Source organism: Doryrhamphus excisus, linkage group LG7 (assembly GCF_037039965.1).
Source record: "Doryrhamphus excisus strain RoL-2023G ecotype Guam linkage group LG7, RoL_Dexc_Guam_v1.1, whole genome shotgun sequence".
NCBI lineage: Eukaryota > Metazoa > Chordata > Actinopteri > Syngnathiformes > Syngnathidae > Doryrhamphus > Doryrhamphus excisus.
The window spans coordinates 20,909,788-20,927,631 of NC_136363.1; the positions used below are offsets into that span (position 1 = coordinate 20,909,788).

The following is a 17,844-nucleotide window of genomic DNA, read 5'->3' on the forward strand; positions in this document are numbered from 1 at the left end:
CATGTGTTGACGCGCTGGCAGCTGCTGCGGCAGACGGAAGAAGCGGCGGCGTGCTTTAAAGCCAACATACGTCAGTCAACGGCAGCTTACGCATGTGAAATATTAAACAGCCAAAGAAGCCTTAAAAAAAAAAAACGGTCAAGGTACGTTGCCTTTCCTCGCCGCTTTGCAAAGAGATGATACAATATTAATGGCTCCCTGAGAACGCCGCCGCTTTTCAGACTGAGAATCCGTGACGGCGAAAAGCAATATCGGGCGAGTAAACAGTTTGGTGTACAGCCGTGTTTTAAATACGCCAAAAAGGTGAACGCTGTTGTCACGCAGCTAAATGAAAGCGTGTCACGACACCCACACTTTGCGCCTCGCCGGCGAGGGCGCGCTTATGTACGACGAGCGGTCACTAATAGAAAAGTGTCCACAGAGGAGCACTTCAATAATGGATGCCGTTGTATTTAGACGCGCATCACGACGCTCGTTAACGTTTGCCCTTTTCAAGTGTTTACGGCAACGTGGGGAGCGCGGGGAGCGCCGGGGAGCGTGACACATGACCTTTAATTGTTGCTTGTTGCGTGCGGGGAACCAAATAAAAGATAAGGCTGGCATCATCCGACGCCACCAACATCTCACGCTAGGAAGGCTTTCTGGATAGATTGTCATGCACTGTAATAGGCCACGCCCCTTCAGTCATTATTTTAACAGATGACCTTTAAACTCCATCGTGTAATCGGATCCTCGTTCCTGTCGTCACATGACCTTTGATCGACATGTTGGTGATCTTGACTGGCATAAAGGACAGTCAAAGGTACTTTGGGAAACAATGTTTTATTATTATTCATATTTATATAATATTATATATTATATATATATATATTATAATTATAATAATAATTATTATAATAATATTATAATTATATAATAATAATACATAATAATACATATAATAATATAATATACATATATATAATAAATACATATGTATTATAATAATAATGTATGTATATATAATAATAATATATGTATAAATAATAATAATAATAATAATAATAATAATAATTATAATAATTATTATTATTATTTATACATATATTGTTATTATATATATTATTATATTATATCATATTATATTATATATTATATTATTATATATACATATATAATAATAATAATAATAATAATAATAATAATAATAATAATAATAATAATAACAATAATAATAACAATAATAATAATAATAATTATTATTATTATTATATAGTACATTATTATTATTATTATTATTATTATTATTATTATTATTATTATTATTATTTATTACAATTTATTTATTACAATTATTCACAGACTATTGCCAAACAAGTGTATCAAAGCATGCTGGGAAGCAGAACCTAGGTTCATGCTACAATATTATGCAATTACAAATTTTCACCCTAACTTCTGTAAAGTACTGAATCGGGATTTAGGTTTTGTGTGACCTTGGTGCCAAATGTCAATGACCTCTGTGAGCTTTTACACCAAGCTTGATTTTCCAGTTTTTCTTGTCGGCTGAAACTGATTTGAAAGAATCCCCTGCAGAGCTTGTGGGCTATCAAGCTTACCAGCGTGGGACGGCAAGACGGATGGACAAACCGACTGACTGACTGACTGACCCCCACCCCCCCAAAAAAAAACACTTGCAGCCACCCCTCTTCCATAATTCCGACATCATCTTCCGCTCGCACAAACAGCCTAAAGTTTGCGACAACAACTATGAGCGGGAATCGATCGGAACGTGTGAAACACGGAAGCGGGGACATTACGACTTGTGACATGCGCCGGAGAAGCATTGTGCGCTCATTCCGAGCGGTAAGATGTTTTTCTGTAAAAGAAAAAAAAAAAATCATGAGCAAGGACAACAAGTTTAATGCTTGTCTGCATCCAACTGAGTGCCTTCGTGACACAGACGGAAATTGGAGCAATACTGCAGCAAACAAGCATTGATCCCCCAATAAATATCATCCCAGAGCCATGCTGGAGAGTAACAGATATTAATTGTGAGTCTGCCACACGTAAATAAAGCACAAGGCAATCAATACTGCAGTACTTTTCACAAATACACACTGTATATACCCTGTTTTGGGACAATAAATAAAGATTGTGGCATATTTCCGCCGCCCATGTGGGTCGAAAAGTGATACTGACCAGGGAGTTGTTTGGTTCCCGGTGGGATGGGGGAAATATTCCCCGTGACAGAACAGCCCACATCTGCTGCTGCCGCCTGAGGCAAACCTTTTCCTCCTCACCCCCGGACTCATCGGCTCCGGAACTGGGGCAAAACTTTCCATCAAGCGATGACAGAGTGAGGACAACGAGCACAACACCGGCGTCTAATTGAGAAGCTGCCGTGTCTGGATGACTGCGAGGCTGGATCGGTCCAGCGTGCCGTCTTCTCGTTGCTATGGCAACCACACACAGCCGCAAACAAGCAGCATACTCGGTGTAATCTGTTTCAAAGTTTGTTGACCTCAAAAGTCCAGAAAAAGAAACAACACCTTTCTGTGTGTTTCCAGCAGGTATTCTTATGTACACCTCAACCTTGAGGACTACATCGGTCTATGAACTAACACCATGACTTAGTGGATCGTTCAATTAGTGTACGCAAACGGAACAGAAGCGGTCATTGGTAACAATTCAAAAATGTCTGCTCGGCTTGCCAACCAGGAGGTCCTTATGCCAATACATTTTCAGCAAGATATACGCCTGCCAAAAAAAAAAAAAAAAAAACTAAACAAGGGAAAGTTGCGTGGTGTTTGGGCCCTTAAACACACGGACGATTTATTTGGATTCATACCAAACTAACGTTTGTTTGTTAGTTTCCGAGAGACCTCTAAAGTTTTCACTGTACATGTAAACAAATTGGCAAGATATGATGCCGGATGCCGGGATGGGCACCGGCATCAACTACCATGACACCATAACAACCCTTTAGACTGGAAATACATCCATTGTGCTTGGAGAGGAAATAAACCAGAAGAAAAAGGGATAAAAGATGGGCGGGTAGTATTGATCATTAATGCCTACTGATTGACACCTGTGAAACTTTGGGTTTTGTTGTTCAGAGCAAAGAAAAGGCCCCCCATATCACCGCCACAGTGTTCGATTTCCAAACACATGTATACAACATCCACACCTCCACTTCATCTCAAGAACACTTCCTCAATAACAAGCTCCTCCCGACAAGTCCTGCAGGGAGAAGATTGAAAAGACACGGAAACAACTCTATCACACGTCAATCCCATCTGTGGAAATATTCCAAAACCAATATAGCCAGTGGCGCCGGCCCGGAGAGCTGAAGGTCTGCAAGTGGAATGGATGGCGGCAAGCGAGAGAAAGATGATTTGTTAGATTGGACCCAGAGTGAAGGCGTGCGGCGCCTCATTCTTCTTCTTGATTTTGCAGAGAGAGAAGAGAAAAAAAAAAAGGAACCAAAAATAAAAAAATAAAAAGCCAGACGTAGTGCTTGTGGTGCCGTCGATGAGTTTATTTCATACGTCGGGGCAGCGAGTAATGAGGAGGAAATGACCTCCTGCCTGGCTAAGACACAGCAGAGCGCTCGGGATGATTTTAGTCTCTGTGTGGAATGAATGAGCACATGTGGAGCAGGGATGGAGGCAGGGAAAGAGGAGCGCTGCCCGGGTTGATTAGCAGGGAAGCAAAACTGCCAACTTGTCTGGGAAGAGGAAGAGGAGGAAATGAAAAGTGAAGAAAATGTGGAGGTGGTCCTACTTTGCTGCTACCAGAGCAGATGTTCTTCTGGGATGACTTCCTATGTGGGGTGGGAATTTGAGACAATGCCGGCGCTCACCTTGGAAGGACCCAAACAATCACAACTATATCATTAATTAGCAAAAAAATATATTTCCTGTTTGAGATGTTCCATCATGTCCATATTAGCTATGGTATTCCTTTCGCTTCTCCACCTCCAGACATCCATCTCCATTTCTGCCCTCCGAGCTCCCATCCCGCCTCCCTGCCCTTTCACTTCCTCCCTGCAGTTCAAACAACTCAAAATTTAGGATTTTATAACCGAGTCCTTTTATTTGCCACTTTAGCTTTGGTATTCCTTTAGCTTCCGTACCTCCAGGCATCCATGCACTCATCAGGCATCCCCGCATCCGCCCTTAGAGCTCCTATCTCGGCCTTCCTCCCCCTCCATGACCCCCACTGCTTCCCTGGAGCTAAAACAACAATAGCAAATACTCACAATGGAATTTTATGAATATAATCTGGAGTAATCATGTTCTCCCCGTGCATGCGTGGGTTTTCTCCGGGTACTCCGGTTTGCTCCCACATTCCAAAAACATGCTAGGTTAATTAGCGACTTCAAATTGTGCCTAGGTATGAATGTGAGTGTGAGTGGTTGTTTGTCTATATGTGCCCTGTGATTGGCTGGTGACCAGTCCAGGGTGGACTCCGACTCTCACCCGGAGACAGCTGGGATAGGCTCCAGCATGAACAATCTTTTTATCCAAGAAGTAACTTCTAACAAGTGCATGTTTTGGTTTTGCTTTACATTTAATATTTTGCATCTTCTGCACTTTTGTCCACCTGTATACGTATTAAAACATCTCGTCCCTGTCTGGCGCGTGGCCTTTCCACTTGGGCGGCTAATGACGGTGCAAATGGGGCGCGTGAGGCAAAGGTAGCCGTCAGATGTAAGGGTGTCAGGGTGGCGGCGGCAATCAGCTGTGATTTGTGTGATTGAGAGCGGACGGTAAATGTTGATGGCTCATTTGCTCCTTGATGGATAATTGTGGCTATTAACAACATGACACCAGGCTGACCTTTGCTATAAGACTCTTCTTCGCACTCTTAATGGTTTTCCTCCAGCCCGTGTCCTTGCATTCATTATGAGGAATCTGGCTTAATGACTCCACCTGATGGCACCACGTGCCGGTGGCTTCCTGAGACGCTTTGTCATTGTTATTTCCATCAAGGAGAAAGTAAAAGCGCAGATAAAAAGTACGTCGGCATTCTTCTATCTTCATCTCATATTGGCGACTTAACCGGGGAGCGTTTTTCCCTGCCTTTACTTCCAAATGGAAAAGCACATAATGCTTTTGTGGAATCCCTGCAGGCAGAATGAATTAATAGCATGCACCTTATTTGGCTTTGAAGCTTCAACTGTACTGCAGATATTTGCAGCATCCAATCTGCCTCCTCCTCCTCGTCTTCCTCCTCCTCCCGTGGGACTTGCGGTCGCACAGACCTCGTACAGTTACATAAATATGTTTTATAATGAATATTTCAATGCCGCTGCCTTTGTTTTGGATCCAACAGTGGGGGTCAGCGATGCCCGTTTTTTTTCAAAGAGCAGAAATTTAGTTAATTAGCTGGGGCCCTTTTGTTGTGCACTCATTAAAATACATTCCTGGTTTATTTGCATAACTCGTTAGGATTACTCCTTCACAAACGCATGGAATCAAACTCATATTGTGTGTAATTAATAATGAGTGCCTCTAATGAAAAGCCAAGCACACACACAAACACACACAAGATATTGGGAGCGTGTGGCTCTGCTAAGATCCAAAGAGACGACTTTGTTTTGTTTCCGTGTTGGGATTGTGTGATTTGTTCAAGTGTCTTTAATAATTGAGTTTTTTTTTTTTAAATATGGCCGCTGTGCAGGTAGGAGACCACCAACGCTGGAACAAGCGGCGCCCGAGGCTGCGTGGTCTTCAAAGAACATCAGTGATGCGTTCGCACAACGGCGTCAGAATCATCGTGTTTTATTGACAAATGAACATTCCGATGCGGCAGCAGATTTGAGAGCTCAACCGATCCATCTTTTGGATTAAACTTCAGTTTTGGCTGCACCGGGAAGAAGGAGCACCTGATTCCAGACGACAGTATTTGAACTGCACTGCAAGTAACTGTCAAAGGTTCAAAGCCAAAATCATGGACGGACGAACTCAAACGGATTCCGAGACTCCACATTCATTACGTATAACGATGGAAATTAGGCACGAACAAGGAGTAAAAGACATCAATACTGTGATGTTTCATGGCGGAAATCAAACCAGACGCAACGTTTTCTAAACACTGATGTCTCCTTTTGTCAACATCTCACAGACAATTGCCGAGATCTGCTTGAATGATCAGAAGATTCCAATTAAAGAGGAAATTACATTTATGAAACGCTCCTTCCAATTAACGAGCTGTTTATCAGCGCCGACGTGTAAACGACTTTGCGGCAGCTCTCCAAAACTCTTGTCGCTTCCGTCGGTCGCTGCCAATTTCTTTCATTCTTAGTTAAAGCTTTTATTTGTCCTCGCCGTCTCTATCCGAGCGACATGACAGTTTGATGATGCTGTGCAGCAGCTGTTGTGACATGCGCTCAGTCGGCACTTGAAAGCACCACCAGCGCATCCAGTGAGAGGGGGGGGGCGAGGACGAGGGGGGGTTTAGCTTTGACAATAATGAAAAGGCAACAAGCTGCACATCCAGACAATACCTGGATATCTGCAGGCGGCTAATATCTTTCTGCCAGTTAGTTCTCGGTCCTATCAGGGCTTCATTATTTATATGGCGACTGCTGAGCTGGGCTGCTCCGGGAACAATATCATCATAAACACAACCACGCCGGCTTTGCTTGGGAGGGGGGGGCACCGGAGATCAGGACACAAATAATGTTTGCCCAAACTCCCCGGAGTTAATTTAGCTCAGTGTAGCGGCCGACCTGGACTCGGCGTGGTCGCTCGGCTAGGCCGTCAAAGAGATTAAACTCGGCGAGATGAGATGGGCCTAAAAGTGCTTTCCTTCTCGCCGCGGAGGAAAAACAATTTATGAGACTTCAAGAGTTCAACACAACAGACTCACGGAAAACAATTTGGGTTGGATTACCTTAAAAAGGACGGCAAACTCAGTCTGACTATTCCAAAGATTAACAACACTTTATTATCTAGACTGTAAGTTGCTATTTTTACCCACCTGAGTTGCGACTTATATACCTAACATATACATTAAAATGTTTTTAAAATTAATTCATACTCACCACAGCCGCCAGAGGACGCTGAAGGCTTGTGGCAACAACAGTCATGTCGAATGAGATCGGGAGCTTGGTGAACTTTTACTGTTACCTTGCTTGTTGGAATTGTTGATTTGTTTACATTCATTCATTCATTTTCTAACGCTTATCCTCACGAGGGTCGCGGGGGTGCTGGAGCCTATCCCAGCTGTCTTCTTCGGGCGAGAGGCGGGCTACACCCTGGACTGGTGGCCAGCCAATCACAGGTCACATATAGACAAACAACCATTCACACTCACATTCATATCTATGGACAATTTGGAGTCGCTTAACATGCTTAACCTAGCATGGTCCGCGCGCTAACCACTCGACCACCGTGCAGCCCTGTTGATTTGTTTATATTGTTTATTTTTTTTTTATACTGTGTATTTTGTACTTTGTACTGCTTAACTGATTCTGTACTCTTGCTGCTGTGCAATGCAAATTTCCCCACTGAGGGACGAATAAAGGCATATCTTATCTTATCTAATCATTGGCTCGTTATATTAGTCGGTTCAGCCTCCCAGGTATGTTGTTTGTGTTATTGTGTATAAATGTATAACTGTTTGGGGATTACATTTCGAAATAAATATCCTCATAATGGATATTTTGACTGATGGAACTAAAGGTCTGGAAAACTTGGTAAATAAGGTACATTTTCTACAGGTCCACGGACCAAAACAATCACCGATAAAGGTTACTGGATGTTACATCTCCTTCCCACTGTCAGCTCGTATTTGTATTCCAAGCTCTCTCCATCAAGCCTCTGCGGGTTATTTATCGCTGACAAGAAATCACATACGTTAAATTAGGCCTCTTTGACTAATGACGGAGAGGGAAATGTGACATGCTCATTTGGAGAAAAAAAAAAAAAACAGGAACGGCGTTAATGAAGCTCTCATTCAGTCGTTCCTTAATAAACAAATCATCCCCGTCGCTGAACTTCATCTTCAGAGGCAGCTGACTCGACAAACAGAACCTTATTGGAGTTTGTATTAAAAGCTATTCATTGCAATCTGCGCCATAAAGGGGCCATGTTCGAATAAAGCGGCGGCTTTATTGTGTAATCAATATGATGTTTAAAGTGCTCATAGAAATGTCCTTGCTCTTATTGTTCTACATGAACGGCAAGGAGACATCCGCCCAACTTGAGGTGATTGATCGCAAAGTGGGTTCCATCGCCGAATAAGCCAACATTAGTTTAGAAAAGAGTCAATTTCTGGGAGCTCGTCTTTATCTTGGACTTGACCGCTTGACCCGGAACCCTTTCACATGTTGACATACTTCAAGTTATTTCTTCATTCGGCGATCATCGAGAACTCGCTCCTGCACCGCCGGTTCACAAACTTAACCTTAATCCTCTTTGACGCCGTCGGCTTCGCGGGAGGAGGTTGCGGCGGCTGCCCTGACCGCACGGCCGACTAATGATTAGAAGTTCTTTAAATAACGTTACAAGTCCCTGGACCATTATTTCTCCCTCTGTTCTCCTCTTCTATAATGACAAATCTGAGACCTTCAGAGTGTAGACAATTATTATTCCTTTCTTCCCTTCCCACTGAGACGCTTCCCGCTTTGTTTGATGAGCCAATCCCTCTGTGGCCCGTTTCTATTGCGCCGCTAAAATAAAGCTCAATTTAAATTAGCTTTGCCGCGTATTCTCTCATGTCTCCTGCATGTGTTCCCATCGCACATCAAGCAGATGCGGCGTCGGGTTCAGAGAAAGCGCTTTGCCACAACTAACCGTTTGTTCCTCTTTCTAATCTCCTCCTGTAGATCTAATCAAAGCTCATTCAACCTGCTGCGGCTCCAACTTTTCTCCAACGTTAGTTGATGTTTGCATTTGCTCGGGTCTCAGGGCGCGTGTTGTACTTTGGCGATGCAAATGCGCCGCACCTGGAATTGTGCTTGCATCGCTGCACAAACAAACGAGGCTCCGGAGTCGGCACCTCATTGGTAGCTAGCTAATCTTCACAGCGATCCGACATAAGCAGTAATGAAACATAATCACTCATTTGGAATATTATTACTTATGAATTATGCTTGTTCAAGTTGTTTGCTTTTGAATTATGATGGAGAACACAACAGAGTTCCTACTGGCAGTGACAAATTCCATTCATTCCAAAGTCTGCATTTGGCTTTATGTGTCCATTTGGGAATTTTGGTCAACTAGTCTTCATATTTGGCCTTTATAAGCCTGTCGTCAGAAAAGTGAGGAGTTAGGAGTTGGGTCCAAGATGGGGACAGTGTCCGAGATGGGGACGGTGTAAAAGGTGGGGACGGTGTAAAAAGTGGAGACGGTCTCCAAGGTGGGACAGTGTAAAAAGGTGGGACAGTGTAAAAAGGTGGGTACCGCTGTCCAAGGTGGGTACCGCTGTCCAAGGTGGGGACCGCTGTCCAAGACGGGGACGGTGTCCAAGGTGGGGACCGCTGTCCAAGACGGGGACGGTGTCCAAGGTGGGGACCGCTGTCCAAGGTGGGGACCGCTGTCCAAGGTGGGGACCGCTGTCCAAGGTGGGGACCGCTGTCCAAGGTGGGGACAGCGTAAAAGATGGGGACAGTGTAAAAGATGGGGACAGTGTAAAAGGTGGGGACAGTGTCCAAGGTGGGGACAGTGTAAAAGCAGCAGTAAAAATGGACGCCATCTGGGTGGGCCTTAAAATGGGCTGGCCATTGACTTAAGTCAAACAAGTCAAAAGTAGACATCAATTGTGGACTGGACTTTGAAAGAGTGAAGTATTTGACAGCACTTCACTTTTAAAGACAAATAAGAGGATGTTGGCTTTAGCATGTGACACGCACGGCTATTTTTTCCCAGGTCCCCAGGCGCACGCTGGCAGCTTCTTCCCTCCGTCAAGACATTTCTGCCTTCTTTCAACGCTCGGCACTATTTTGAGTCTGGGAGTTGTGTTTTGGGAACTTTTTTGTCCATGAATCTATGCAGCCGCCATATCTGCTTTTCACAGACAAGGTCTCTACGGAGGACATATCTTTTCTTCTCCCACCGCGTCTCCTCAAACTGTCGTCTAGTCTTCCCAGTTTCCCTCCCTGAAGGCCGACAAGAACACATTTCACACATCTGCGGGGGACCCAGCATGAACTCACTTGGCCTGCTTGTTGTTCCCGGTCATGTCCTCGCCGCCTTGCTTTAACGGGACGTTTGTTTATCAATCCCAGGCAGCACCTCTCCTGCATGTTACCCAACATTTACCCATTTTACAACTTCTTTGTGTTCTTATCACACCCTCGGGTTGGTGGGAAGATGACCCCGGGCGAGCTCCTGCTCCACGCTGCATATTTCAGCAATGCCACTTTGAAAGAGCATAAGTGCGCTGGAAAAGCTAACCGAGCCAGAAAGGTTCCCCCTCCTGCGGGCTGAATGGTTAAATCCTGACACTTAAGCGTCTTGCCAACAGTTTTCAGAGTTTTCAGAATCCGGTCCAGCGGCAAATTCCCTCCCGAGGACACTTCCGGAAAAAGGCATCAGGTTAAATCCACATTTTACCGTCTCTCCTCTGGGCGCGTTCAGAGTAAGAGGGGAACATGTTACAGGTCACTTGGCAGGCCGGCCGTGATCGCATGCGACTCGCCAGGTAGCAAGATGACAAACAAACTGAACGTCGCCTTCCCGAGAGGTCGGCGCCTCTGTTTGCGGTGAGGCTAGTGCGACATGACCGAGCGTGCTCAGTGACGAATGGCGACGGAAAAGGCGTCTGTATCGGGCAGCGGTGACCACATTGCGTATACACACACAGCCGGTCTCCATGCAGTGTGAAAGGTAATTGAATCTAACGTCAAGTCTCACAACATTACTGTAACATATTACTACATATTTTTCACTAATAATAAGCAATAGTTGATTTTTATGCAATATTTTACTGCAATATAGCAAAGGGACGTCTGCATATATTTTATCTGTTCGTTGGAGGTATTCCACAGGCAAAACATACGTTCTTGTTTTCCAAATATATTATTAGCATATCCTTAAGTCATATGTTTTTGCGTTCAAACACGTCCACGGAGGAGCAGCTTTACGGGGATGAAGATGATCCCTTTGAACGAATTAAACCACATATTGTAATCCCAACATCTGGAGGACAAAAATCCTTTGGATCATTGTTCCTGCGGGCGCTTTGGAAAGAAACAAATTATCGCGGGTCCAACCGCGAATCAAATTTAGCGGTTTAACGCCAGCTCACGAATGTCGTGTTGATGTTTGACAATGTGACGGGAGATATTCATTCATTCATTTTCTACCGCTTTTCCTCACGAGGGTCGCAGGGGGGTGCTGGAGCCTATCCCAGCTGTCTTCGGGCGAGAGGCTGGGTACACCCTGTACTGGTGGCCAGCCAATCACAGGGCACATATAGACAAACAACCATTCACACTCACATTCATACCTATGGACAATTTGGAGTCGCTAATTAACCTAGCATGTTTTTGGAATGTGGGAGGAAACCGGAGAACCCGGAGAAAAACCCATGCACAGGGAGATGCACCCCATACAGAGATGGCCGACGGTGGGAATTGAACCCTGGTCTCCTAGCTGTGAGCGGTTAAACATTAATATTTTACATATTTGTTTAGCAGTCGGTGATGACAAAGCGGAGGTTCAAAGGTCTCCATCATCGCCTGAATCTATACGGTGAATGTTATTGATCCGCAAAGAGTCATAAAGCATCTCTATTGGAAAACCTTTAGATCCCATAAAGGTCTACCTCTAAGCAAGAGAAAGATTGACAAACAAACAATCGGAGCGTGAAAGTGACCAGAGAAAATATGAAAAGCCTTTTTGCCCGAGTGAAGGCTGTTTTCGTGTCGAGAATCCTGCCGCATGTCAATGGCGGTATCTGCCCGTCAAAGAGTGGCCATTCTGGCAGATTACCACTTGGAGGCATTGTAGTGTGATTCCTTGCGTGACTGGGGTCAACCCCAGGCAGACAGGTGTCAGGAGGACCAACAGGTCCCATGTGGGTAGAGGTCCACCACGGATGGCCTCGGGGCTCCGGTGTGACAGGAGGGAGGAGGCGATATGATGAATACTGATGAATCGGGGCGCCGGCAGGTGGTCAAGACGGGGGGAAAAAATGGCAGCTTTTTTGGGACGAATCTTGTGCGTCATTTTTAAACGCGCGTCAGGTGTGTGTTGAGGGTTTTTAATTAGAGTGGCCATGCGGCGAGGACGCAGCGGTGAGGCTTATCAGCCGGATGCAGCCGGCTACGGCGTATTTATCACATCTCGATAAGGTGTTTCTTTTTCGGCCATGCGTGTATTCAAATCAGCCAGATTGTCCACGTGAATCGCCGCCCACCCCCACCATAGATCCCCCCCCCGCCCCGCCCGTGTCAAGAACCTCTCACCCCATCAGGACATAGCAGATTAGGTGTAAGATGCTTTTTGATTATAGGTGGCGGCACGCTCTATTTGGAAGGTCATGGGTTGGACATTCGGTGTGAAGAGTCCTCCAGCGCACAGAGGAGCCAGGGGCGCTCCGAGTGGGGTGAACGTGGGAGTGATTTTCAGGGAAGGCAGATTGGATTTCGAGTTGCGCTCGCATCCTCCAAAAGATAAAAGCGCTCCGAGGGAATAAATGTTGGCTGCACACTGATGCCGGGTACTCTGTTTTCTCACTTCAGCATTTTTATGTTTTTTTTTTGGCAAAATGACCAACCGACCGGGGGCCTTAGCGATAAAACTGTAAGTCACCCTTCCGTGCCATACAGCGGGGAACTGAACTGGACCGGACTCCAACTAGGAAACCACTAATTCAATCCCAGCTACACTGAGCATCCCTCTTGACCGTCCAGGTCCACAGACAAAACCTCTCATTATTGCTGCCTGGTCCGCCCACACCGCCATCGCCTTTGTGTCCCTGCGATTAAATCCTGAAAACTCCACAGTGTGCATTAGCGATAGTGAGTCACAGACATGGAGGAATGAACTCGGATGGGTGATTTTCCAGAGTTGAGACAGCTTGTTGTGTTCTCCCTGCAGGGCATGAACTCTTTAGGGAATCATTTATTTAGCAGCCGGCATCGCATCGTGCCGTGCACCTTCACTCCCGTGGTGGTCAGACGCTGCTGCGGCAGGAAGTCAGCTCGCAAACTTCCTTTTCGACAAGTTTGGCTAAAATCACACTGCCTTCCAGGTCAGTTCGGCTTCGCTCTGCCTGGGAGTCGCTCCAGATTGGCATTTCTTTATCCCTCAAAGTACCCTGGTGTATAAATTGTTTAAGTTGAGCTGTATATTTCATAGTCCATCACAACAGGGCCTCTTATTGCTCGTCATTTATTAAGTGCCGGCTAGAGCGGCGCCCCTGGCAGTTGCGGCCAATGCCAAGTTACAGCGCTCTGCCCTCAGGCGAGTGTGAACTAAACACAAATATGCACTCAGTGAAGAAGGTGATGGGAACAAGACAGACGTTTTAACACTTTCTCGGGCGGGCGCTTGCATTTACACTTCAAGATGGACGCAAGGCGAGTCGACTTTCCCTTTTTGCACGCGCAATAATTGGCTTGTTCTTCTCCACAACGTGTGATCATAGCGGTGAGGGCTTTAGAGTCAAATTCGATTGGTAGCTCAGCCAAACATACGTACTGTTCATATTTGTATATTAAAAATACTTTTATAAAAGTTCCCACGCCACTGTCAACATCCACGCGTCATGTGATCACCGTCTATGGGCACCAGGTCCTGCATATTTACAAACTAATTTACTTTTATGTCTACTATATTGGATAATATGATATAAAGGTTACTATAGGGGTGCTATTTCATTTCAGGAGGGCTCTAATGTTAAAAAGTCTATTAACAGTTTTCCTACACGCCAATCATGACCATATTTGATTTGCAGAAGATGAAAACAAAAAAAGGACTGGTTAGCGCGCTGGCCCCACAGCTAGGATACCCGAGTTCAATTCCACCCACGGCTATCTCTGTGTGGAGTTTGCATGTTCTCCCCGTGCATGCGTGGGTTTTCTCCGGGTACTCCGGTTTCCTCCCACATTCCAAAAACATGCTAGGTTAATTAGCGACTCCAAATTGTCCATAGGTATGAATGTGAGTGTGAATGGTCGTTTGTCTATATGTGCCCTGTGATTGGCTGGCCACCAGTCCAGGGTGTACACCGCCTCATGCCCGAAGACTGCCGAGATAGGCTCCAGCACCCCCGCGACCCGCATGAGGATAAGCGGTAGAAAATGAATGAATGAATGAAATAATAAATAAAAGTTCCCACGGCTGTTCATATTTGTATATTAAAAATACTTTTATAAAAGTTCCCACGCCACTGTCAACATGCCAACTGCCATGTGATCACCATCTATAGGCACCAGGTCCTGCGTATTTACAAACTAATTTACATTTATGTCTCCTATATTGGATAATATGAATGTAAATGTGACTATAGGGGTGTTATTTCAGTTCTAGAGGGCTCTAATGTTAAAAAACGTATTTTAAACAGTTTTCCTACACGCCAAACATAGACATATTTGATTTGCGGAACATGAATACAAAAAATCTCATAGAAAATCTCATAGATCCTCCATTCCCGGCGACCATGTGACCACGGCTGGATCCGGCCGTGCCAAGAGCGAGCGCCGCCATGATTTCTGTAAGCTCGGGACGAGGCTGTTAAGGCTGAACAACTGTGACGTTTAATGACACGCATTGGAGCCGAGTGTGACACCAGGCGCCATGTTTATTATGTGAGTGGGTTTTTTGGGATTCCCACGACCTGTTGCCGTCTTGAAGCCCGGGGGAAGCTTTGGCACCGCCAACATTTTCTGTGATTTTACACTTCACTTGGCCGCGTAGCTAACAGCGAGATAAAATAAAAAGGAAAGGGGGGGGGAAGAAAAAAAAAAAAAAGCTAACATCTGTCTGAGGCGTGGGAGTGTGTTTCACACCTCGCACTTCGGCTGCCTCAAAGGACAACAAGCCCACGAGGGGACGCCTGGATAATTACGATATAAATCGCTCTGGCAAGATGGCAAACGAGAAGTACTGGGAAATATGAAAGAGCTGTGTTTTTTTGTTTTTTTTCTTTTAGGCCTGCGATATCGGTGCATCATGTGGGACAAAGCGGAAATGAAGATTAATGGAGGGATGGGACTGTTTGCCTGGCCGTGTGAGAGGCCTCCATGGAGGGAGGAGGAGCCACGAGCTGCCCTGTCCTCTAATCTGATTAGTCTGCTCTATGATGGACATAGAAAGCATCTCTTTGCATGTCAAAAATATCATAACCGTAACACCAGCTCAATAATACCACCAAACTTCCTGTCATGCACACCAATGACCGATGTGGGGACACTGCAGGACCACAATTGGCTCTTATTGTGCCTCGTCACTCACAGTTGGATAATAATAATATTATATAGAAAGTATTACAAATGATGAATAAAAGGGACACATGAACACGTAATATGAGCGTAATAAGATGTGATCGCCGACAAAGACGGCCTACGAGGCGTTGAGATCCCAACAGACGCCGCCGCTATGTTTTGCTGTGTGTTACTTCTTGAATTGAAATTGTGTTTCTGCACATTCCGCAACAAAGTGCTAGCACTTGCTACTTTCTTTAGCTCCATTGTGGGTTATTCTGCAGCACTGATCGATAGGAAAAGCAGTGACTTATGGCTTAGTTGCTATGCTATACTCACTTGTACTCTAACTCGTCTTGTTAGACCGGGCGGCTAAAGTCATAAGGATTGTTTATGTTCAAACATATGCCTCCATCTCACTGTTTGTTTTAAAAAAATGTCCCCCAGTGATATCAGTCACATCCAATCCCAACTTGTAGGCATAGCCATGAAGTCTGAGCACTAAAAACGTCTCTCTCACGAGCATTAAATATTTCTGGAGAGCGCTCGGCGTCAAACCCTCCCACTCGCCTTGGCCAAATAAAGCTCTCACACAGTCAACTCCGGAGGCAATTTCCTACTCGCAGTCAGTATTTTGTGCTGAACACTCTGACAGTGACACATTGGCTAACACGGTGTCAGCAGCATTAAGGGCGCAGTGCAGCGTGGCGCGCTCACTTGACGTAGCCGCTTTAATCGAGAGCCTAAATGAAGGTAGATGGTGTTCCAGACGCCGCTAATGATCAGGCTACTCGGCAATAAACTGACGCAATTAAATGCTTGACACCGCTAAGACAAACTAAGTAAGAATTCACCATGCTCTTATTTAAAATCCAGCGTGCGGCCAGGAATAGACTCGGCTGACTGCACGCACTTATTTAGCTTGTATGGTGCCACTTAGCGTGACTTTTAGTTACCTGGGAATTGTTGTCTCTTGGATAAGCTCCGCCTCCCTGGCACCCGGCATAGCATAGCCAATCGGGGTTATGGATAGATGACCCGTGCGTGGTTCTGCAACACAAACATGGCATTGATGGCTGACATTGTAGCATTATAGCAATTACTAATAGCGTGTATATACTAATATATTACAAATTAGCAGTATAAGTTAAGTATTAAGTATTAAGTTAAGTATTTCTGATACTGAAAGAAAAAAAAAATCCCATTGATGTCACAATTATGACATAAAAAGTGAAAATTAAGGGGAAAAGTGAGGTAAGTGGAGGTGGCGGCACATATTTATATCATAATTATGACATTCTTATCTCGTAATTATAACATTAACATTAGCAGCGTAACATTTGCGGTTGAAAAAAATAAGTTCATAAAAAATAAAAATGGAGTTATTGTATTGCATTGTATTGTAATACAGACAATAACTTAATAAATATACATGAATGAAATCAGTATAAATCATATATAAATGGACGCTTCACAACAAGACAGCGTTAAGAGTAGTCGTAGCAATATATCCAGTACATATATAGGTATACAAACAATACATCTCAAGAATTTACACTCAATAATAAGTACTTTAAGTTAGTGTACACTGCATGTGCACCTGTGATAATTATGACATTCTTACCCCATAAATATCTCGTAATTATGACTTACATTTGGGGTTGAAATAAACAAGTACACAAAAAATAAAAATGAAGTAATTGTATAATACAGACAATAACTAAATATACACGAATGAAATCAGGATAAATGGACGCTTCACAACAAGACAGCGTTAAGAGTAGTCGTAGCAATATATTCAGTGCATAAAGGTACACATATGTACAGTACATCTCAAGTATTTACACTGAATAATCAGTACTTTAAGCGATGTTAAGTTAGTGTTTAAACAACACTGCACGTGCACCTCCTTGAAAGTACTACTATTACTCATTTGCATATTTTATTGTAGCCTCTTACTTTTCAAAGCCTCCCGATGTGATTAAAATTGGAAACGCTTCACGCAGCATATGTGGATTTGTGCATGTGCAACATTGTGAGCATGATATTATAGTAAAACATGATGTATTCTGTGACGCAATGCTTGGATAGAGTAGCCAATGGGGTGACAGGAAAGGGCGTACTGGTAAATTGCATACATTATATGAAGTTTACAGCATCGTCTGCATCTTTTCAAGATGTACTGAAGCCATTGTTCGGCGATGCGTCCGTAACATGCAACGGAAACGTTATCGTTGCTATTGTGTGGAAGGAAACCTTTGTGGATGTTTAACCCGCGGCCGTGAGGAATGTGATGACTGCGCCGCGAAGGAACATGTGATGCGAGGCTCGTTTTGTTGTTCTCTGTGATAACTCACAATAATGTTTTTTTCCTTCCCCCTCCTGGCAGCTCTCACCCCCGCTGGATTGATGGTTTGAGCCTGTGGGAACATGGCGGAGATAACAGTGATTATACACTCAAGAGAGCGGCCACCCGGTTTCAC

At 44.5% G+C, this 17,844-nt stretch overlaps 1 protein-coding gene and 1 long non-coding RNA gene across 6 annotated transcripts in view; both read right to left on the reverse strand.

Moving 5' to 3' along the window:
* The window catches only part of LOC131108561 (cadherin-6-like), a 131,477-nt gene extending 115,066 nt beyond the window's left edge, over positions 1-16,411 (reverse strand). The window contains exon 1 of the mRNA XM_078792426.1: positions 16,318-16,411. The gene's annotated coding sequence lies outside the window, so the exon portion shown is untranslated. The remainder of the gene's footprint in view (positions 1-16,317) is intronic.
* Positions 16,412-17,452: 1,041 nt separating this feature from the next.
* The window catches only part of LOC144899573 (uncharacterized), a 197,976-nt gene continuing 197,584 nt past the window's right edge, over positions 17,453-17,844 (reverse strand). For all 5 annotated transcript variants that reach the window (XR_013627813.1, XR_013627811.1, XR_013627812.1 and 2 more), the window contains one exon: positions 17,453-17,781. This is a non-coding gene — a long non-coding RNA (uncharacterized LOC144899573). The remainder of the gene's footprint in view (positions 17,782-17,844) is intronic.